Here is a 23,928-nt window from a genome sequence, read left to right as displayed (position 1 = left end):
GTGTAATATTAAAATAGTCTTAATTTCATCCAAGAATGGTCGAATATATCGTGTGGATTCTGTTTAATTGTCATGAATGACACCAACTTGTCATCTACATTGGTAACCAGTATATAAATCAGAGATAAACGTCGTAATGTAACTAAACATCAGTAAGTAAAACATATTGGGATGCTAAAATATAAAGAATAGAGAAAGAATAATGAATAAGATAAATAAAAAGGAAAAGGAAAAAAAGTCACGGGAGAAACGTGACATATAACAATTTAAAGAATACAGAAATAAACAACACCCCCAATCCGAACCCTCATGGTATACACGATGATCTGGATGGAGTAGCAGAATATAGAATAATAGATAAGGACAGTAGAGAGTGCTTGATGCATTGCTAAAAAAGAGAGAAAAAATAATAATTGTTTAAGAATACAGACATGAAACACCCCTGGGTGTTGAAACAGTAACGGATTGCGATGTACTCATATTGGTGACACATGCTAGAAGTTTACATGCGGACAACTGCCGTCCTCCTCTACACTTATGAAGAAAGGAACTAAACGGAATAAAATGTATTAAAACTTAAGATGACCAAATGTAGCTGCATTCGCTCCTTTCAATTTACTTCTTGGAAATGATTTGTAAACAACATATGATTAAATAATAGAAAATTTTATAAAGAACCAATTGGATGATGCTTACGAATTAGGGTTTAACGTCTAGTGACAAATATCATGTGCATATGAGAATGACAACACGTTATATGCACTGGACAGATGAACAGTTTATATTTACAAAATGTATTTTACCGGTACCCTGTGTTGTATTTGAAAGACACTTTCAGTCGGATTTGAGAACGTGTTACTTTGAACAGACACAAAAATTGAGGCTGATTAAAAACGTTAATAATAAATTCATGCATATTCCAGCGGCCAATCCATATCACGCTATATTGAAGTGACACACCCTTCAAAGAAAGTCAAAATAAAAATGCTCTTACTAGTAAATCACAACCGAAATGAATGACAGACGGACATTTTTTACAAAACTTAATGAACAATTGAAATCAAGATATTTCAGGTTTGCGTTATTTCGCAAAGGTTTGCGTTACAACGCAAAGGTCTGCGTTTTATCGCAAAGGTTTGCGTTATAACGCAAATATAGGAAGAAAAATGTTTAAAAAATGTGTGGCGCTAATTCGCTTCCGTAGGATACTGTTGCACCGTATTATCATTTTTTTTTACTTAGGAACATCTCATTCTTAACTTTTTCTATGGGAAAATATAATATAAAGGTAGCAAAAATAACTGTGGCTAAATAACTCTTAACTGACACAATTTCAATTGTCCAACCCATTAACAGACTTTATTCCCATAATTTTCACTAAAACGTGGTAATATTCACGTTATATTACAATTATAAAATATTTATTAATGTAAATTTATTTTTTAGACCCAAAGTACTATTTTGTGTCCTTTAAATGATATCTAAAATTGTTTGTTTCGACTTTTATTAAAAAAATTGCTATGCGTATAAGCATAAATACTACATACTTGCGAGACGCCTTTTAATTTTACTGAAAACTGCGTAGACTATGAAATGTTTTTACAAATGGAAAATGTTCTATGATAGATATCATTTTGTCAGACACTTTTCTTTTTTTGATTTGGTTCTTATAATATGCCAAAAATCTGTATATTTGATAGAGTTCAACATTAAATTGTGCGTTTTACTCTTAACTGACTTATAACCAACCCGATTAACAGACCAATCTCCCATATAGCCGCATACTCATTATAGATTAACCGACCAACCTCTCGGTTAGCCGAGTGTCGGCCGTGAAAGTATTGAGTACAATTATAATTATTATGTTATACAATTTTATTCATAAGATTCATCAGAATATTTATCTGCTCATCAGTCATAATCAGTAACCTACAAAAGAATGAACTCATAATGTATGTTGCAGTTGGCATAGATAAAAAATGAAATAACAAATTAAAACAATAAAGCATAATTTATAGCACAAGCAATCGTTCTATTCTCATATCTTTTCATTATAATAATTATTACGGTTCATGTTGATAAATCAAATGAGTTTTTGAGCAGATTATATATAATGTTTCGACATTCCTACTGATTGCAAAAATGAAATTAACGCTATGAAACCAAACTTACATAAATCGCTTTCACATATGAACTGTTTGCTGGTGTTACAGACTCCGTTCATCCATTTTTTATTTGGAATGAGGAAAACACAATGCGAATCGGTATCTGTGGAAAACAATGATATATTAACAAACTTGTTTATGGCTAACAACACTCCCCTCCATTTGCTAGTTGTATTTCTAATAGGCAGTGATTATTGTCTTTGATATATCTTAAAATTGAATGTAGTCCTTAAAATTATAATTATGCACATGTACATGTATATTAAATGAATCAAATATTGACGGATATTCTTCAGTATTCTACTTTTTAAGCTATAATCCTGATGTATCCTTTTAATTAAGACAAAGTTTCTGCCGGAAAAATCTTGATTATAATTCTCTTACAGACTGATGGTAGTATATCGGCTTATAAAATTATCTTATATCCAAAATGATATCGCATCTCTGTCTGTTTATAATAAAGTCTGATAACAAAATAAAAACATGTGGTATGATTGCCATCGAGATAACTCTCCGCAAGAAACAAAATACCACAGAAATTAACAACTATTGGTCACCGTACGGCCAACAACAATGAACAAAGACCACACCACATAGTCAGCCATTTTAAATTAATAGGCCCCAAAATAAAAATGTAAAACAATTCAAAAGGGAAAACTAACGGCCTAATTTATGTACAAAACAATGAACGAAAGACAAATATGTTCAACAGTAACAAACGATAACCTCTAAATTACTTGACTTAGATCAGGCACTGAACAGAATGTGACGGGGTTTAACAAGTTAAAAGGCACCAATTAACCCTTCCCTAACCTGGGACAGTGGTATAACAGTACATCATAAGAATTAGTTAATAAACGCTTAACTCTGCAGATAGATACAAATAGAAATACATCTAACAAAATCACAGAGCGGACGTGGCAGGTAACTTATACATTTACATCTCCACAACAAAAAAAACATTAAGTACACTTCTCAGAGTACTCACAGTTACTGGTAGTTCAAAGCCAATAACAACAAATTAAAAAAAAATCATGCATCGAAGACTAAAACAGTCTCTACTAGAATCCAACTTAAGCTTGGTACATTGTAGGTGCATTTTTTCAACAAGTCTAAAAATCAACGCGTTAAAATTTGGATGACTTTTTAGAGGGATCTTTAATTGCATATATACTACAAATAAAGATACTAACTGTTATACAAAACAATTAGTGCAGACTTGTTAAAAGAAATTTAACCATGTTTTCCTTATTATATAAATTGTAATATATGTATGTTTACTACACTATGGTTATGCATTATTAAGTGGTTAAAATCATAAAGAATCTTTAAAATGATTGTGATGAATCAACTATTTGAAAGAACGACACTGACTTTTTGTCAATATGTACAAAATGTATTTAAAATTGTGTTGAACAGAAACTTATGGATCAATTGATACAACTTTTGTATATAGAAAGTTTAATTCTATGGCATTGTTCAATTTGCCAACTAGCAAGAAGAATGTGTCCTCTCTGTGACCTGATTGTCATTGGTGACGAATACCACTATATTATGTAATGTTGATATTATGTTATCATAGAAGCAATATGCTTCCCCTATTAGCAATGAAAATTAAAACAAATGAATTATAAAAATGAGCAACTTTTTTCATCAAACAATGAAATTATAATAGAAAAAAAATATGTAAATGCATGTATTCATAACGTCAAGAAGAATTTTAGCATTTATTATATGTTATTCGCCACACATGCATTGCATGTAACATTTTGTTTTATGATAACGTAGTATTTATTCTAAAATAAAAAGGAAAAAGTTTCACATTTTCATGTCTTACGATGCTTACCATAGGATTGTGGATATCCTTTTTCAAAGCTCACAAATGTCGGCTTTGTGTTATCCTGAGTCCAGTAAAACTTATCAATCTTTGCTTTCATGTCAATCCAGTAGTTGTTGACTGTGGTGATGCAGGTATTGTGAAACAGAAAAAAAAGTTTTAAATAGAGAGTATATAAATAAATGTATTCTTATATATATTAAACATTAAATTAAAGGATTAAATACGATGTGGTGTCTTCATTGACAGTTGAGGGAATACAAAATAAATGTACACAATATAAATGAACTTCTTGTCTTTTATGTTTACGGAGGGCTCAAAGTGCCAGTTCGATATTCAAAACATATTGTGAAAAACTTACTGAACGATTTTTGACTGAAAAGAGACAATTTAAGCTCTCCATTATTAACGAAAATTACATTATTCGGAGAAATCCTTTTGATGAAACCTGTACAAAAAAAATAAATGAATATTTTCTTTTATTATAGTGTCACATATTGATTGAAACAAGAGTTTCAAATAATATTTTTATACACATAAATAACAATCAATATCCAGCAAAAACAAAATGACTTATGACACACTGGTCCTTAAAACTAAAATATAAAATATCTAAAAATATGGTTAGATTTTATGAACATTGAAAGACTAGGAGGTCTCGATGTATATTCAGTAGTCTCTGGTAGATTTTCGCTACATATTTTGAATATCAAACTGGCACTTTAAGACCTCCGTAAATATAGTAGCCGAGAAGTTTACCCGAATTATGTTTGGTGCTATTTGTATCTCTATTTTAACTAACTACACATATGTATGTAATAGTTATCCCATGATGACGCGGTGTGTAAGTGTCAGATCACCCCGAGTGCCAGAGGGTAATCTGACACTGACACACCAAGTCCGAATGGGATAACTATTTTACATCCCAGCTGTTTTAGATTAGAAGAAAAAACATTTACATTCTTAAAATATAATTGAGAACTCCACACAACCATTATAATATACTTTATGTACTACTATATAATATATACCCTTTATGACCCCAAACACAATGTTTAAATATCAAACCCTGTACACTCGCCCTACTGCATTCAATCAGCCCATACTAAATCGCCACTTTTTAAACAAAATCGCCCCACTCTTGTTTAACAACTCTCCCCGCTTATAAAAAGGGTCAAATCCCATTGGACAATCAGTCCGACAACTCGCCTATAAAAAGGGTTAAAATTCTACTGATTAAAGGTCTGCATACTCGCCCCACTTATAAAAATATCTTGCTTCCTTTAAATATATTAAATTACTGAGAGATGTAAGTCAGTCGTCCTGGTTTTATTGTGGATAAGGCATTTCCGCCAAAATGTTACAAAACAAAGGAATGCATGCAAACCATAGAAACACAAGCTGAGGTGATCTGGTACGGATGATCCGGCTCACCCCTGGTAGAAAAAAAGAGCTGTGAATGTAAATGCATAATATTATTGATTGACTGACCAGGGGGATCTAACCAACGCCCTTGGTCCTTTTATCTGTATATTTTTTCAATGTTAGTGTCATAATAAACGAGTGACTGGTGAAAAATAATGTTATTCCAATTCTTGAACCAATGCATACATACATCATAAACTTAGTCTTCTGTGCACGATTTTATCATTTTTTTCGCATAAATTTCGTATTATCGTCATTTTTTTTTCAATCGATCAGTGAAGTTGTGGAAATATGGCAGATAATTAAAGTTCGTGTTTGAAGCCGAAGTTTAACGATCGTCATCTGTTTGTCAACAAACAACAAAAAAGCATGGATATTGAGCACGTGTTTACAAAAATGTAACATGTACAATCGGATAATAGTTTATTTTAAGGACATCCATGCGTATTGTGATCACCGGATTTTTATGAGATTGGTCACACTGAGTAAACTTCTTCTAAATATGAACAAATTAAAGAATTTTCTTCAAAAGAAAAGTATATGTTCATAAGTTTTATAATGAAAACTACCCAATGAGTTATAAAAAAAACATATGCATTATTTTTTTTTTTATTTGAGGTTTCTTATGACTTTAAGTCTAACTCTATCGAAAGCATATTTTTTCGCTTTTTCACTGTAAACAGTTGTTGGTTTTTTTTTTATTATCTAATCTTACTAAAATGAACGTTTATTTTTGTTTCTTGAAAAATCATCTTTAAGTTTAAATCTGATTTCATTGACTGCATTTTATTGATGAAGATGTGTGTTTTATGAAAATAGATATTCGATTCACAGAAGGGTTTATAATTTAGGACAACGAGAATCAACGATAATTTGGAATGGTCACAAAAATATTTCCGACATCCCTTTTTCTCCTTTAACAATTTAATATCATACTTTTAATGTTCTCGAATGTTTAAATTTTTATCACTTTCAACTAAGAAAATTTGAATGTCGAACCGATTGCAAGCAGCCGGTTTGAAAGTGAATATCTAATAACGAACCGGCCGCTAACTTCCCATACAACTTAAATATTTGAATTCAATATATAATACCTCGATTTCTGTTTATTTGTCTTTGGTTTTCGATTTTATTTTGAAGCCATCTTTCTTCCTCCTTGTCGTCAATTTTCACCAAACGTGCATGATACTGTTCACATTGTACCTATAAATTCATCAGAACATATTGAAAACGTGATATTGAATCTCATACATGTACTGCAACTGTGATATTTGCCCAGTCACACTGTCACGTTTCAAGAGGTACGTTTTACTATACGTTTTGAAAGCGTAGCAAAACGGTAATATACGTAACGAAGCGTATCGAAATGTAGTGATCCTTAAAATAAAAGACAGTTTGTTCAAAACTGGTCCTGCCCCGTATGTTTTGAAGATTCAACAACGAAAATTGAAACGAAGTAGAAACCTAGTAAATACACATCAAAGCAAAGCGGAATGCAACAAAACTTTAGGGTATTCAAGGGTTCAAAACACGATCGTAGCGTGATTGTTAAAGTATTTTTTTAGGTTCGGCCGTTTTTGGTATTTAGGCGGTCTATTACCCCTTAAACTGGATCTCTCAGTCAGCCTTGTATTCACTATGTATGTTTTTTTCCCCATGCTATTTGCTTTCGTAGAATATATATTATATACCCGTAATTAGGGATTCAATGATTCAAAACTCGATCGGAACGTGATTGTTAAAATTCCTAGGTTTTGGCCGTTTTTTTTTTGTATTCGACCGCTTCATTACCCCTTCACTGGATCTATGCCCTATATTCACTATAAAGGTTTTGATTCCCATTCTATTAGCCTTCTTATGATATATATGATATACCTGTAATAAGGGGATTCAAGGGTTCAAAACTCGGTAACGTGCTTGGGAAAGTATTTTTTCTTAGGTTCGGCCGATGTTTGGTATTCGGGCCAAATGTGTTACACCAGATGTGTGCCCTATATTCGCTATTTTTATTTTCCTATTATTTTAGCTTTTTTAGAATATACAAGAGAGAAAAATATGGTTTACCTGAGCATACTTCCAGCCAGTCAAGCTACGCGAAAAGTAATAGCAGTGTCCGTTGTGTTTCGTCCATTGCCTTTCTAAAATATTTACAAACATTGATTTGACATTTGTGATATTTCCCATGTCTCTATATTTTCCAATAGACTATGTTTTACTTTGAATTTGTTACAATAAGCTGCAACGAATAGCAATTATTGACCAGTGATAAATTGTAAAATGTTGTTAGACGATTATGATTGAAATATGTCATATAAAAAAAGAAGATGTGGTATGATTGCAAATGAGACAACTCTTCACAAGAGACAAAAATGTCACAGACATTAACAACTATAAGTCACCATACGGCCTTCAACAAAGTCCATACCGCACAATCAGGTATAAAAGGCCCCGAAATGACTATGTAAAACAATCCAAAGAGAAATCTAACGGCCTTCTTTATGTACAAAAAATGAACGAAAAATTAATATGTAACACATAAACACTGAAATACAGGCACCTGACTTCGGACATGCACATACATACAGAATGTGGCGGGGTTAAACATGTTAGCGGGATCCCAACCCTCCTCCTAACATGGGACAGTGGTATAACATTAAAACAGAAGAACAGAAGAACGAACTTTAAACATCAGTTGAAAAAGGCTCATCAAATGGACAAAGATACAAGTGGACGTGTTTTTTCATTTAAAACTGTATTTGTTCTTGTTACACGATATATCCATTTTCAGCATTTAATTTCCCTCTATTTCGGAACCAAACAGCACGCATATACAAAAATACGACTTATAAAAGATACTTACTATGGTAAATGCTATTTATTAATTTAACGTCCTGCGCAACTTTCGTCATGTGTCGTCTAATGGATTTCATTGGTTTCTTGAAATCATCGTCTCTGTCACATTGGGCAAGGTGTTTTTCTGCAGATTCTGCATTTGATTTCAAATGACGTAATACGTTTTGCATAGTTGATGATAAGCAGGTCGAGGAAACATTAGTAATGGCAAAAACGGAGACCACAAATGCAAGCGTCTGTATTCTAAATTCCATTTAAAAGCTTCAAAAGAAAAATCTTTATAATTTAAAGATAATATATGCAAATAAATTCGAAGTAAATTATAATGTACATGTACCAATCTCTCTTAACACACCTTTGTTTCGAAGACACAATAATATATTAAAAACTCTAATGAACGACATGCGAAAACAAAATGTTTTGAATCTTGATATTCATCAAATATGGAAATTTCTCATATGACGCCAATTTGAAACACTCCTACTAAGTTTATTTTATTTTTTCGTACGTCAGTTGACACTGTACTGTTACATGTAAAACTAGATTATTTATTTCAATTTACATTTTTTTATAAATATTTAAGGGAGTTCGCTTCTCAGTTTCAAAGTAATTAACTTTTCAAAAGACTAGTTTATATTGATAGGGGATTAATAAAGGAATCCATAGAGCAAAAAAAAAATATATAGGTCGCCGTGCTCGTTTGCGATATATTAGCCATTGAAATTTTGGCGGGAATATATTCTCTCTTGACTTTCCATAGCTTTATCATTGACAAGTTAAAGTCCTCAAAAACTATTAAAAAGTAATTAAAATTTTAAAAGACTTCAACAGACAGCTTGAAACTATACATGTAAAAGAATTATAAAAAGAAAAATGGGGGTCACCGGGCAAAATTTGTTAATGCATTCCAATGGATAAAACCAGAGGATTCCGAAAATCTGACCAAAATTCGAAATATGACAAGCCAGCTTCCTTAAGAATTGAATGCTTCTTTTTGTAACTTCATTGGGGTGTAAAAGCGTTGACCGAAGTACATTTTGTATGAAGCGCGGAGTGCATCATTCTAAAAATGTGCGCACGGTCAACATTGGTCAACGCTTTTACAACCCTATGAAGTTACAAAAAGAGGCATTCAATACTAATAATTACATTTTTTAGCTAGGATCATGAAAACACGATTTTTATCAAGTTTTTATACAATTTACCTGTGTACTTTATTCTGGTATCTCGTGTCATCATGAATGATAAATTGGTTTATTCCCGATTGTCCCACTTTTTAAAATTTTAGAGTTCTGATTGTCCCACATGAAAAGTTCTGATTGTCCCACATTATTTTATGTAGTAAAATGTTCTTAGATAAACAAGGTAACTGTTGTTTGTCTTGCTAAATAAACAAGAATTAATTATTGCACATTTAATATTAATTTTATAAAAGTATAAAAAAAAATGTTTTTTAAATCATTAGATTGATACACTTTTGATTAAAAAAATATAATATTTCTGATTTATGAAATAGATCTTTTAAGGTCTTGAATTAGACTTTTTTTCTGAACCTGATTTTTGGGTTTATATATGACTCTAGAAAAATAATTGGTGACGAAAATCATATGGTGGTGCACTTATTTTTGCTACAGCCATTTGAAAGTACCCAATTCTGATGATTTTCTGAGTTTTCATCAAATGTTATCCATTTTTGGGCTATTATCATGAAAAAAATCACAGTTTCACAATTAAACTTTTTTTTCATACTTTCAAAAAAGATAGAATGGACCAATCTGAATAGATCTAACTTTTAAAAAAAACTAGAAGTAGGTGTTAATATAAGAAAGTTTTATAAAATTGTATTGCTTTTGTGTGTCAAATTGACCATTCTGTCAATTTGTCAATTTTGGAATTTTCTGTTTTTAGAACAGAAATCTTATTATTTCAACTTCTTTGTTATAATTGATTGAAAAAATACATATTTGAGAAATTTGAAAGATTTTTTTTTATATGGGATACACATGCTTCTGGTAAAATCATTTCTTGTACCCCCATCTATTTTCTCTAAATTTGCTGCTGTCTAGAATTTTTCCAGATCAGCCTTTCCAAGAATCACTATTAAAGGTTGTTTTTTCCAATTTTCCCATTGTTTTTGCAGTCAACAGGACTCTTCACCAATTATAAAGAAGAGCCAGACTTCCATAAGAAATAAGAAGATGTGGTATGATTGTCAATGAGACAACTCTCACAAAGAGATCATACCACATAGCTACAAAAGGCCCCAAAATGGCTAATGTAAAACGAGAAAACTAATGGCATAATTCATGTATAAAATAATGAACGAAAAACCTAATGGCATAATTCATGTACAAAATAATGAACGAAAAACAAATATGTTACACGGCAACCACTGACTTACAGGCTCCTGGCTTGGGACATCACCACAACAAAGACACTAAGTACAGATCTGAGAGTACTCGCAGTACTGACTGCTAGTTCAAAGCCAATGAAAAATAATTTTAAAAAAATATGGATCTTAGACTAAAAAAAAAAATATTTTAAAAGACTTCATATTATATTATATGATACTTCAATTGTACCTACTATGAGCAAAATAAAATACGTAACTATTATTATTTGTTCTTATTTTGTTCATATTTTATAAGTTACATTGATTAGTAACCTTTGATTAACTGCAACACGCTATAAAAACAAATTAATCATTATAAAAACAGTTCCCAATTGTCCCACAAACATATTCCCGATTGTCCCACAAAATTTCATTACCTTTTTACCTGTAATTTCAAAAAGTGGGACAATCGGGAAGACACCGATAAATTTTATTGTAATGAAGTTGATTAAGGAATAATGCGAGATTACAATGTAGTTAATCATAATAACGTACTATAATGAAGCGTTCATCTAATGTATTTACAAGAACAATGTATAGTCGGGGAACATTATTTCATCATAAATGTATCTGAACAAACCCAAACATAACAACAAAAACAAAATATCAGTGATAAAGTTTACTAGTTCTTCTTCGCATGGTATGCATATCGGCATAGCAGATTATTATCAATTCAAAGTTGCTAGTATATCTCAAAGGCGTGGTGATTTGTTTTCAGTTAATTTCAATAACAAATCGTGAATGTACATTTTCATGTATTACAAAATGTATGCACACATAGTTGTCAGGATTGGCTTGGGATTTGACGTAACGTTTCTTCCCAATTATTCATAATCAGCACAAAGTTGTGACATCTCACAGTGAAACAGAAGTTGAGATCTATGGACAAAATCAGATAAAAAGAAGGACAAAAAATTGATGCAAGCCATACTTTATTGTAATTTTAACATGGGTAGGCAATATATTCGTCATTATTTTTGGCCGAGCAATAGTGTGGGATAAACTAACACGAATATAATGCCAACCTATGTTAAAACTACAATAAACTATAGCTTGCATCAATTGTTTCGATTCTGATTAGGACAATTAAGGTTATTTCTATGTCCGATGTGTATAATCAGGGGCGGGTTTAGGCGGGGGCATGGCGGACGTGCGCCCCATAACATTTGCAAAGCATAGACTGTTTTCAGCTTATTTAAGTATCAGAAGAGACCATTCCATCTTTTTAACATTTAAAGTATATAAAACAGTCAGTTTTACAGAATCAACGTGATAACTAATCAACACTGATATACAATTTAATTTAATTTAAGTTCTATAAATAGTATATACCTCAAAGGAAGGTGTCAAATGCGGAGCTAGGTTTTATGACAAATAAAATTTTAGCAGATAAAGTATAAACAATTGTTACATTGTATTTGCGGTTTTTATAATCAATTTCTTAGATAATCGATTTTCGAAAACATCCCTAACCCTAACTCGCTTTCACAATTTCATCATCATGATCATGGCATGGCCAAGGAAACAGACTGAGTTCAGGTGATATTCTTTCTTAATATCCTTAATGAAAGATAAAAATACTGTTTTAAGCGAAAGGTTAGTTTATAATTTGTATCTCTGTGTGTCTTTATATATTTCTTACTTTCGACCTGAAAATTTTGCCGAATTATGTGCCGTATTACATGCATGGGATCCCCAGAAAATAAATATAACTTCGTAAATGTATCTCATTCTGATCTTGTGGTTTGTGGCGAACACAGTATATGTAAAGTCTTGCACGACCTCCAAAAATCTAAAAAGTGAAAACAGATATTATGAAAGGACAATTAAAAACCACGGAGAAAATGTTCGTTTACAAAATATAATATATAGTAGTATTGGTACGCCCGTCTATTTGTTAACTCTTCGCTTTTCCGTCGCCTTAACAAAGTTTGTCGGTACTGGTGTTATGGAGTGTTAAAGTATCCTGGATCACATATTTGTAATTATATTTACTATAAAGTCTATTGGATTGAATTTTCAGACATTCATATTTTCCGGGAATAATCTGGACTTATCCGTATTTTCACTACCGTTTACTTTCTCTTCCTCGCCGGTCTATTGCAAATGGATGCCACGACAAAACTGCTCCTGTCGATATTGTGACAAATCACCGTCAAGTATGTTTCAATCGATTATACACTGTTAAATATATATTCCGTTAATTCCGTTAACTTGACAAACACGTTTATTCAACAAAAATGAACTGTAATTGTTTATTACTTTGAATTGAACTGAGAATTCTACTTTGAATTCGTTTTTGACTTGATATTATTATTGCATTGAATATTAAGGCGAAGTGTACGTAATTGCACGCCTCTAGCGGAATACGGGATTAAAAACGTTCGTCGTTAGTTACGCAAGTTATCTCCCTTACTCCAAGAAAGGACACACGAAAGAGAAACTACTTTCTGCGGTCTATAATGAATCCAACAAGCACGCCTGTGCTGTCTTAAACCTCATAGAAATTATCTAAATAACTCCAATTAGAAATCACAGCATTCTGTACGTTGTTCTGTGTGCAGCCTGACTTAAAAACACTGTTTTTTTGTTTTTGTTTCAGACGCGTAGGAGAAGGCATTTCGTGTTTATGATATCAACAGAAAGAAAAAACGCCTCACAACAAAATTATAAACAAATAAACAAATAAACATGTAACAAATTTTCTTCTATTGATATCAAATTAATTAAAATGAAACCTGAATTGACCCAACAATATCGTTTTAAAAAGCCGTAGTCTTGAACGAAAAACACAGTACTCAACGTAAAGTTTTATAATAGGTTACAAATAATTAATGAAAGACGTATGAATTTAATTGTTTAATCAAAAAGACGTTGAAATGTTCGTATTTTGTGCAATTGAAAATTTAAGGACATGACTTATATTCATATAAGAAATCAGATGATACCAAGAGAATAATTTGATCACTACTGACACTAGTGCAACACTTACAAGTCGGAAGAACAAAGACGGAAAACAGACAAAAAATAAACAAATTATGCCCCAAAAATTACTCAGTAACTTAAAAATTCTAACATTTATCTTAAAATAAGTAAAAATTATGTCATTCAACTCCCAGTTTTCAACTTTTTCTACATGTGCAGAAAATAAACAGGTGTCTTCTATTCCGTCCGCAATTTATGGGAAAACTAAATCTAAATTTAGAACTATATTGAAATTGAAAGTACACATGTAAGATAAAATATAACATGTCATTTCTTCTTTCACAAATTCCAATTTCGAAGAGATATATAGCGAAATCTGTTTACTTTTATTGTGCCTGTGTGCATCATTCAAAATTAGAGAATGTAATTTTGAAGTATCAAGTCTCAATTCAAGATTAAAAATGAATAGAATATAGAATTACGAGGGGGGGGGGGGGGGAGGGGTAGGACCTTTATCGGAACTCCGGGATCCGGGAATTCTATTTCCGAATTTCGGGTAGTCGGGATTTGATTTTTTTTAATTGTAATCTTTTTTAATCTTGTAACTGCAATTTAATATTTAGTGGAATGAGCGGTGAAATGTACGGAAGCGTATTAGCGCCACACATTTTTTTTTTTATTTTTCTTCCTATGTTTGCGTTATAATGCAAACCTTTGCGTTAAACGCAAACCTTTGCGATATAACGCAAACCTTTGCGTTGTAACGCAAACCTTTGCGTTATAACGCAAACCTTTGCGTTATAACGCAAACCTTTGCGATATAACGCAAACCTTTGCGTTGTAACGCAAACCTTTTCGTTATAACGCAAACCTTTGCGTTATAACGCAAACCTTTGCGATATAACGCAAACCTTTGCGTTATAACGCAAACCTTTGCGTTTTAACGCAAACATTTGTGATATAACGCAAACCTTTGCGTTATAACGCAAACATTTGCGATATAACGCAAACATTTGTTTTATCTTATTTCTTATTTAAGATTCAAAGGAAACAGTAGTTATTAATGGAGGAGGCTGGATATAATAAAATTTATCACCTTTGTAGTAATTGCAAAGTAAACTGCTTGAATAATTAGATCATATCAATGACTAATAATGAGCAGAATAATATAAGAAGATGTGGTATGAGTGCCAATAAGAAAACTCTCCATCTAAGTCACTATTCGTAAAAGTAAACCATCATAGGCCGAATTACGGTCTTCAACACGGAGCATTGGCTCACACTAAACAACAAACTATAAAGGTCCCAAAAAACGATATCCAAGTTACTACTAGTATATATATTACAAAGAAAATTGAGTAAATTGAGGTTATACCTAAGAAAAAAATCAACCCTGCTAATATAGCTATAACCGAATATAAATATACTTCCAAAGTAAGCTCTCGTTTGAGAACTGTGTAAAGTAGGTTACATTCAAACAAGCTACCCTTTGGCAATAAATGTATAGAATGAAGATGTTTTATTAATTAAATTATGTTCTCTCTATTCAAATTGCTACCCAAGCATCTTAAAAATACTTCATTATATTGAAATGAAAATTCAATGACTTTCTATCAAAGAATCTTGATCATATTCTGAGATTTAAAAAAAATGTTTCCTTATTAATAATTCATTTTAAAGCAGAAAGATCATTTTGTCTATTTGACTTGGAGGTTTCACAATTGTATGACATTATTTTTGATCTTTCAATTTTAATATGACTATATACTATATCTATTTTCTTGTTAAATTATATACTTTTCTGATGCACAAATCAGTCTTAATTTATGTATAATTGCACTTCAATTATTCCATTATTCCTATGCATATTTATTATAATGATTTGGCCTTGTATGTATGTTTCTTTTTTTATCTACTAGTAAATCACATCCGAAATGAATGACAGACGGACATATATACAAAACTTAATGAATAATTGAAATAAAGATGTTTGCGTTATAACGCAAAGGTTTGCGTTATATCGCAAAGGTTTGCGTTATAACGCAAAGGTTTGCGTTATAACGCAAAAGGTTTGCGTTATAGCGCAAACCTTTTGCGTTGTAACGCAAACCTTTGCGTTATAACGCAAAAGGTTTGCGTTTAACGCAAAGGTTTGCGTTATAACGCAAAGGTTTGCGTTATATTGCAAAGGTTTGCGTTGTAACGCAAAGGTTTGCGTTGTAACGCAAAGGTTTGCGTTATAACGCAAAGGTTTGCGTTACAACGCAAAAGGTTTGCGTTATAACGCAAAGGTTTGCGTTATAACGCAAAAGTTTGCGTTATAACGCAAAAGGTTTGCGTTATAAGGTTTGCGTTATATTGCAAAGGTTTGCGTTGTAACGCAAAGGTTTGCGTTGTAACGCAAAGGTTTGCGTTATAACGCAAAGGTTTGCGTTATAACGCAAAGGTTTGCGTTGTATCGCAAAGGTTTGCGTTATAACGCAAAGGTTTGCGTTATATCGCAAAGGTTTGCGTTATAACGCAAAGGTTTGCGTTATAACGCAAACATAAGAAGAAAAATAAAAAAAAAATGTGTGGCGCTAATACGTTTCCGTAGAAATGTGTTCAGACTATTACATTTCGATTTTTTTTTAAATTTAACCAAAGTTTACTACAAGGGGTGTTTAACGACCTCGATGATTATCCATGAGGATCTCGCACTCGGTCAGCTCTAGGTTTTCACCTAGTTCATTATCCCACAAGAATTGAGAAACCTCTGGTTTACTAGTCTTATAATATGAGATTTTTAAGTTCATATAATTTACATTCAACGTTTTTTATTGAATATTTCAAGGCTTTTTGACTATCAATGTTGACCCCCCCCCTTTTCAATTGATTGGATAAAACAAATGGATTGCCGCCCCTATTTCAAACTGAAGTCCTATAAACTGACTGGTATTCGAATTTGTTAAAAGAAATAATTGGTATCTCTATTGATTCAATACCGTAATGCCGAAAATTTGTTTCCGCGAATTCCGAACAGCTAGAAATTCCCGAGTTTCAATTTGTGTAACTGGAATAATTCAAGCCCTTTCCATGTCCGATTTTCTCCCACACGAGAAATGTAGCATTCGTACATCAGCTGAAAAATACGACTGAATTATTCGGGTTACAATTTGTGTAAATCCCGAATGCACATAAAAGTAAAGGTCCAGCCCGACTTTCGGAAATGGACTGTTGTAGATTTCAGATTGATTTCCAGAAATAAAAATCATACAAAAATGTTTCACGCAAATATTCGTCTTCAGACGTGTAAAGTTATACAACGGTTACTAGCCGGTCTGGATTGTGATAAAAAGAAGCGCATGCGATGCATAAAATATATAATGTCGTGGCTCAGGGATGTGTTGAATTATAGAGATGCTTATGCGGCACAAAGATAAGATTAATTTACCCAAATGTACTAAGAATTGCCACACAACTTAAATTTACTTAAATATTGATTTGTTATCCTGTGCCAGACAGATGGCTGATATTCTGAGAAGAGACCTTGATGAAATGAAGTTTTATGAGAACAAAGATTTTGAAAACACGTCGCAGTGTTTAGATTTTAACAAAAAATAAGGCACCGAGGTCGAAAATAGTTCTAGTTCATAATGAAGAAAATGTCAACCGTTTTCTAGCTTGGCGATACCCGCACGCACCCGAATATAATAGACAAATACAATACAATAGTACACAAAACGTAACATAAAGAACTTAAGACCGAGCAACACGAACTCCAACAAAACGGTATATATTTCATACAAGTATAGGACTATATGAAGCGTTGTAACTGTTGCGGCGACGTCAATAACGTTGTCGTTGTTTTTTGGTTTTTTTTACACTCAAGATTCAACTTTAACAGGGTATAGCTTGAAAAGTAGCACGGTTGCTAAGGACTTTCTTTGCACCAATCGATTCCTCAGACATTTTAGAATCGTCTCATAAATTTAAAAAAAAATCGATTGTCTAATATAATAGAAAATCTCGGAAATGTAACAATTCCTGCCGAATTTCACGATTTTCCCTATATATCCTTTGTAATTTTGGTGTATGATGCTGTTAACTTCAACAGCTCGTATCTCAAAAACAAAAACGGTTACCCCCTTTTTTTATTTCATTTTCCGATTTATTTTTACAAGCAGAATCTACATGTAAAATTTTAAAAACATCCATTGTGTAGTTTAATTACGTACACTTCGCCTTAATAATATATTTCTTTCGTACATATTGTAAATATCGTATTTTTATTTCTTTCAGTTTACCAAACAATACACACTCTGTAAAAACTCCTGTATAATTTCTGGTGGAATTATAATCTACAATCTTCACACACAAGTTGTTATTCTTTATAATTTGCCGAGATTGCGATACAATCACATGGTTATACTAGCTGAGTCGGTCTCAGCATAGTAAATTGACGACAACCTGTCCATGCTGTCTTTACATATCCAGACAAGGAACGACAACGTATCAACGTACATACCTTTACACTGACAGTGGACTAAATATCTTGTGTGTACTCGGCAGCAACCCAACAACGTTGAGTAAAAATGGATCCCAGTCATGTGGAACAACAAGAAGAGATTCAGCCCCCAGAGGGAGATGTCCCTGAAGTATTAGAAAATCCGTCTAATACAATACAGTCAGATGAAAATCCCGCGGCTAGGCGAGTACGTGACCTCACGGAAAAAGGAAAAGGAGCTGTCACTGAAAAACGTGACAAGTTCTGTCAGGAACAAGAGGCTCTCTAGACAGACATTGAATCCCAGTTATTGGAAGTCACAACGCCTCCTAACGAGCTCCAGCAACTCATAACAGCCCAGGACAAACTTGTTAAAGCCTGTAATAATTATCGTAGGCTCACAAATGAATACCTAGACTTTATGAAAAGGACCAGAACATTGGAGAGTCAAAAAGAAATTGATGCATGTTAACTCTCTTTGGATTTTCGTCTGTCCAAAGTGGAACTGGTTATGGAAAAACTACACGAGCATCACCTCGCCCTAACAAAGGCCAAATCCACTAAAACAAAAAAAGTAAGAAAACCTCACGCAGCGGTAGCTCTAACGTGTCAGACATGTCAAGCCTAGCACGGAGAAAGCGTGCCAAGGCAGAGGCTGCCAAGTCTAAAGTAGCCTTTGTCGAAAAACATGCACTTATCCTACAACAGGAAACAATGTTAGCGGAACAAGCCCTGTTCAGACAAATTGCAATGGAACAGGAAACCACACTTAAAAAGCTGAAATGGAACAGGAAGCCACACGTAAAAAGGCAGAAATGGAACAAGAAGGCGCTCAACGTAAGGCTGAAAAGGAACAGGAAGCCACACGTTAAATGGCAGAAATGGAACAAGAAGTCGCTCAACGTATGGCTCAAATGCAACAAGAAGCCGCACAAGTAAGCCGGGAAAAGGCCGAGCTTAAAGCCAAATTTAACCTTCTTGTTAAGCTACAGCCGCAGAAGCCGAGGCTCGTATCCTGGAATACGATGATAGCCAAGCGTTTAACGATCTCCCAGACGAAAATGAAGACCCGCTCCAGCGTGTGTAAGATTTCGTCAATAAACTTCCTGTATCAACTGTTGTAAAGGAAGTAACAGGACCTCAAAAGAAAAAAACAAATTCCTGTTAAGATCAAGCTGAGTCACGAAGCACCAGCGTTCGTGCCTTCCGTGGCACCGAACTTGCTGTCACAGACATCTGCTGTCTTGCCTTCCGATAATAAGTCACCGGAAGTTACCTTAATCCCAGATCTGGGATTAGTAACCGGCATACAAAAACTAGGCCTTTCAGATGAGAGCCCTACTGAACACCAAAACCAGGGTGTTAAAGAAGTGATCCCTGTCTTACGCACAAAATAAGACGTTATAGAAGAGATCCCTGTTGCACACCAGCAACAAATCATCCTCACATCGGAGATAACTAGATTCCTCTAACACAAGGACCTACTTTTCTCCCGATTAACAATTCAAGCTTTAACGATCGGGCAGAATCCTTCCATACTTGGAAAGCAAGCTTTAAGAACGTGACTGATGAGTTACAAGTCTCTGACTCAGAACAGATCGATTTACTGATCAAGTGGCTCGGTCCAGAGTCTGCTAAACATGCCATTAGCATAAGAGCGTCGACCGCCAATAATCCTACCATAGGTATACAGAGATTATGGAAGAGGCTTGACGAGCGGTATGGTGCTCCAGAAATTTTGGAAGCCTCTCTCATGAGTAAACTTGCCAAATTCCCAACCTTGACGAATAAGGACAACGCACGTCTCTATGAACTGTCTGCTATTCTATCAGAAATACAATATCACATGGAAAATCCCAAGCTGGGATGTTTGTAAGCATATTTTGACTCTTCGTCCGGGATAAATCCTATTGTTGAAAAATTACCGTACGGACTCAAAGAAAAGTGGACAACGAGAGCTACAAGATACAAGTCCAAATATGAAGTTGCCTTTCCACCTTTCACAGAATTCTCTGCCTTCATAAGGGAAATAAGCAAAACAAAGAACGATCCTGAGTTCATCTTTGGGTCAAAAGCCACACCAAATACAAAAGGTGCAGCGCCTAGGTCTACGTCTTACCCTAAGACTAAAGTTGGTGCTCATAAAACAGCAGTTGAGCAGCAATTTGGAGACGCCAGCAAACATGGTCTTTGTATTCTGCACAATACAAAGCATTCCTTAAATGAATTTCGAGCGTTCCGAGCCAAGTCAATAGAGGAGCGCAAAGGTATTTTGAAAGAAAACAATGTATGTTACAAGTGTTGTGTTTCTACCACACACAGGAGCCGAGAATGCAATGCACGCATAAGTTGTAAAGAATGTGGAAGTAAACAACACACTACCGAACTTCACATCACTAGACCACAGCAACCTACAAGTTCTCAGTCTAGCTCGCCTAAGCAAGCCTACGGCGGGGAGCCTATAGAATCGGCTGAAACTAAGGCAACCTCAGTTAACTCTACCTGTACTGAGATCTGCAAAGATACATATAACGGGAAATCTTGTGCTAAAATACTTCCTGTGAATGTTTATCACAAAGATAACCAGGACAAAGTTATTCGCATGTACGCCATCATTGATGACCAAAGCAACCGGTCACTAGCATCGCCCGAATTCCTTAATCTTTTCGACGTCAAAGATAAACCGGAGAACTATACTTTATCAACATGCTCTGGCAAAGTAGTCACTTCGGGGAAAAGAGGAAGAGGTTTTGTAATGGAATCAATCAATGGTAATGACAAGTTTGACCTTCCTGTACTGATTGAATGTGATCATATTCCTAATAATAGGGACGAAATACCTACTCCTAACAATACATCACCCTTATTTAAAAGAACTTAGGGGTAGCATTCCACCAAGAGAGGAAAATTGCCAAATTCTTCTCTTAATTGGCAGAGACCTTATAGAGGCACACCATGTCCTCGACAAGCGTATAGGACCACCCAGAACTCCATATGCCCAACAATTGAATCTGGTTTGAGTAGTGATTGGAGAAAACTGCATCAACAAGCAGCATGTGCCTCTTGAGTTAAATGTCAAAATAACCAACATTTTACCTGCAGGACAACCTTCAACCTTTCAACCATGCACAAGCAAGTTTGACATCCGGGAAAACTACACAGACCCTGTAACGAAAGATTTACAATCGCCACTCTTTGAAAAAACAAGGGACGATGATAAGCCTGGACAGTCATATGAGGACAACATGTTCATGAAGCAGATGGACAACGAATTTGTGATAGACTCGGAAGGAAGTTGGGTAGCACCGTTGCCGTTTCGAGTGCCAAGACAGCCATTGCCAAGCAACAGACAACAAGAATCGTTGCTAATATGTTACCAGTCTGAATAGAAGCCCAGTTAAGCGGGAACACTTTCTTACATTTATGAGTAAGATCCTAGACAATAATCATGCAGAGCTCGCTCCACCATTGCACGAACATGAGGAGTGCTGGTATTTGCCATTGTTTGGTGTTTATCATCCGAAGAAATCCGATCAGATAAGAGGTGTGTTTGATTCTCTTGCCAAATGTAACGGAGTTTCACTTAACAGCGTCCTGCTTACAGGTTTAGACTTGACCAATGATCTCTTGGGAGTACTGCTGCGTTTCAGGAAAGAAATGGTCGCAGTTACTGTAGACGTTCAACATGTGTTTCACTGTTTTGTTGTCAGAAAAGACCAACGAAATTACCTGAGATTTTAATGGCATAAAGACAATGACCTACAGGAGCACCTTGTCGAATACGGCATGAGAGTTCATGTTTTCGGAAATAGACCGTCACCTGCCGTTTCTACGCTTGGACTCAGAAAAGCAGCTCAATGATCAGAACAAGAGTTTGGCAGTCACGTGACTAGCTTTGTTACAAGAGACTTTTATGTCGACAACGGTCTAACGGCATGTCCTACTAAAGAGGAAGCTGTTAAGCTCACGAAGGACACACAGCAAGCATTAGCAAAATATGGAAACTTACGCTTACACAAGTTTGCCTCTAATTGTGCGGAAGTTATGTCTGCATTTCATGCCAGTGATTTGGCTTCAAATCTAAAAGATCTAGACTTAGAATGCGACAGCAAACCCTTACAACGTAGCCTTGGACTCAGTTGGGATGTAAACACTGACAACTTCTTATTTTAATTATCATCAGAAAACAAACCGATCACTCGGAGAGGAATTTTATCAACGATAAACAGTCTCTACGATCCTCTTGGTTTTTTGGCTCCGGTGATTATTCAAGGGAAACTCCTATTAAGGAAAATAGTATCAGAAACCGTCGATTGGGACCAACCTCTCTCTGATGAACCAGCAGCGGAGTGGAAATCTTGGAGATATACTCTAATTGCTATCGAAACATTCCGCATTCCACGTACCTACGTACCGGTACGTATTTCAGCAAAACCGCAACAATGAGTTACATGTCTTCTCTGATGCATCAGAAAAAGCCATAGCAGCTGTTGCATATCTACGCACGACCGACAGTAGTGGTGAACCAAACATAGGTTTCATTCTTGGGAATGCTAAAGTTGTGCCAACAAGTGGTAATACTATTCCACGTCTTGAACTATCAGCTGCTGTATTAGCAGTTGAGATCACACAAACCGTCATGGATAATTTAGATTTACATAAAGACACCATAAAATTTTACACAGACAGTAAAGTGGTTTTAGGTTACATCAGTAACGAGACAAGAAGGTTCTTTTTCTACGTTGCCAATAGAGTAGAGAAAATAAGAAAATTTAGCTCTCCAAGTCAATGGAATTATGTATCAACTAACCGTTATCCCGCAGACTTGGGAACAAGGTCCGTACCAGCCCATGAAATTCACAGCAGTGAATGGTTATTGGGACCAAAACAACTTCTTTCCTCAGAACAGATAAATTCTGAGGACATATACCAGCTAATAGATCCAGAAGAAGATGGAGAAATCCATGCTACAGTTAATGTTGCAAAAACTTTTTCCACACCGATAAGGGTATCGGAACTGATAGATTCAATTGATTCTCCAACTGGACATCACTTGTGCGAGCGAAATCCTTTTTGGAACGTTTCTCCCGTTTACACGGGTCAAAACAGGCATCATCAGTGACTTCTCTGGATAGTTTTTCGAATGCCGAAAATTTCATCTTAATATCTGCACAACATGAAGTTTATGGAGATGAAATAGATTGTATAAAACGTCAGGAACAAATTAATAAACGGAACCCGATGGCTGACCTCAATCCGTTTTTGGACGAACGAGGACTATTACGAGTAGGATGCCGTATTGCCAAATCTGACTTAGACCTCCATGAAAAGAAACCATTGATCGTCCCTGGACGCCATCATATAGCGACATTATTAGTTCGACACTACCGCAACAAGATAAAACATCAAAGTCGCCATTTCACAGATGGAGCGATTCGATCCGCAGGATTTTGGATCGTAGGAGAAAAACGCTTGATCTCATCTATTATTCACAAATATGTGACATGCCGCAAACTCAGACGAAAAACCGAGTATCAATTCATGTCTGATTTGCAAGAGGACCGTCTTGAACATTCACCTCCGTTCACTAACGTTGGAATAGACACATTTGGACCCTGGACAATTGTTTCACGTAAAACACGTGGGGGATACGCCAACTCAAAACGTTGGGCAATTTTATTCACATGCTTAGTGACAAGAGCTATTCACATCGAATTAATCGAGGAAATGAGTTCTTCAGCCTTCATAAACGCTGTCAGGAGATTCGCCGCTATAAGAGGCCAAGTTTAGATTTTCCGATCTGACCTTGGAACAAACTTAATCGGCGCAATCGACGATTTAAAGA

The 23,928-nt window shown here is 34.6% G+C and overlaps 1 long non-coding RNA gene across 2 annotated transcripts in view; it reads right to left on the bottom strand.

Annotated features, from left to right (window-relative positions):
- Positions 1-1,834: 1,834 nt before the first annotated feature.
- The window catches only part of LOC143043474 (uncharacterized), a 40,057-nt gene continuing 17,963 nt past the window's right edge, over positions 1,835-23,928 (bottom strand). For both annotated transcript variants that reach the window (XR_012968417.1, XR_012968416.1), the window contains exons 2-7: positions 8,288-8,541; positions 7,492-7,565; positions 6,522-6,630; positions 4,012-4,122; positions 2,173-2,268; positions 1,835-1,929 (exon numbers count right to left, since the gene is read on the bottom strand). This is a non-coding gene — a long non-coding RNA (uncharacterized LOC143043474). The remainder of the gene's footprint in view (positions 1,930-2,172; positions 2,269-4,011; positions 4,123-6,521; positions 6,631-7,491; positions 7,566-8,287; positions 8,542-23,928) is intronic.

This window comes from Mytilus galloprovincialis, chromosome 8, assembly GCF_965363235.1.
Source record: "Mytilus galloprovincialis chromosome 8, xbMytGall1.hap1.1, whole genome shotgun sequence".
Lineage (NCBI taxonomy): Eukaryota > Metazoa > Mollusca > Bivalvia > Mytilida > Mytilidae > Mytilus > Mytilus galloprovincialis.
This window is presented reverse-complemented; position numbering and strand designations above follow the sequence as displayed.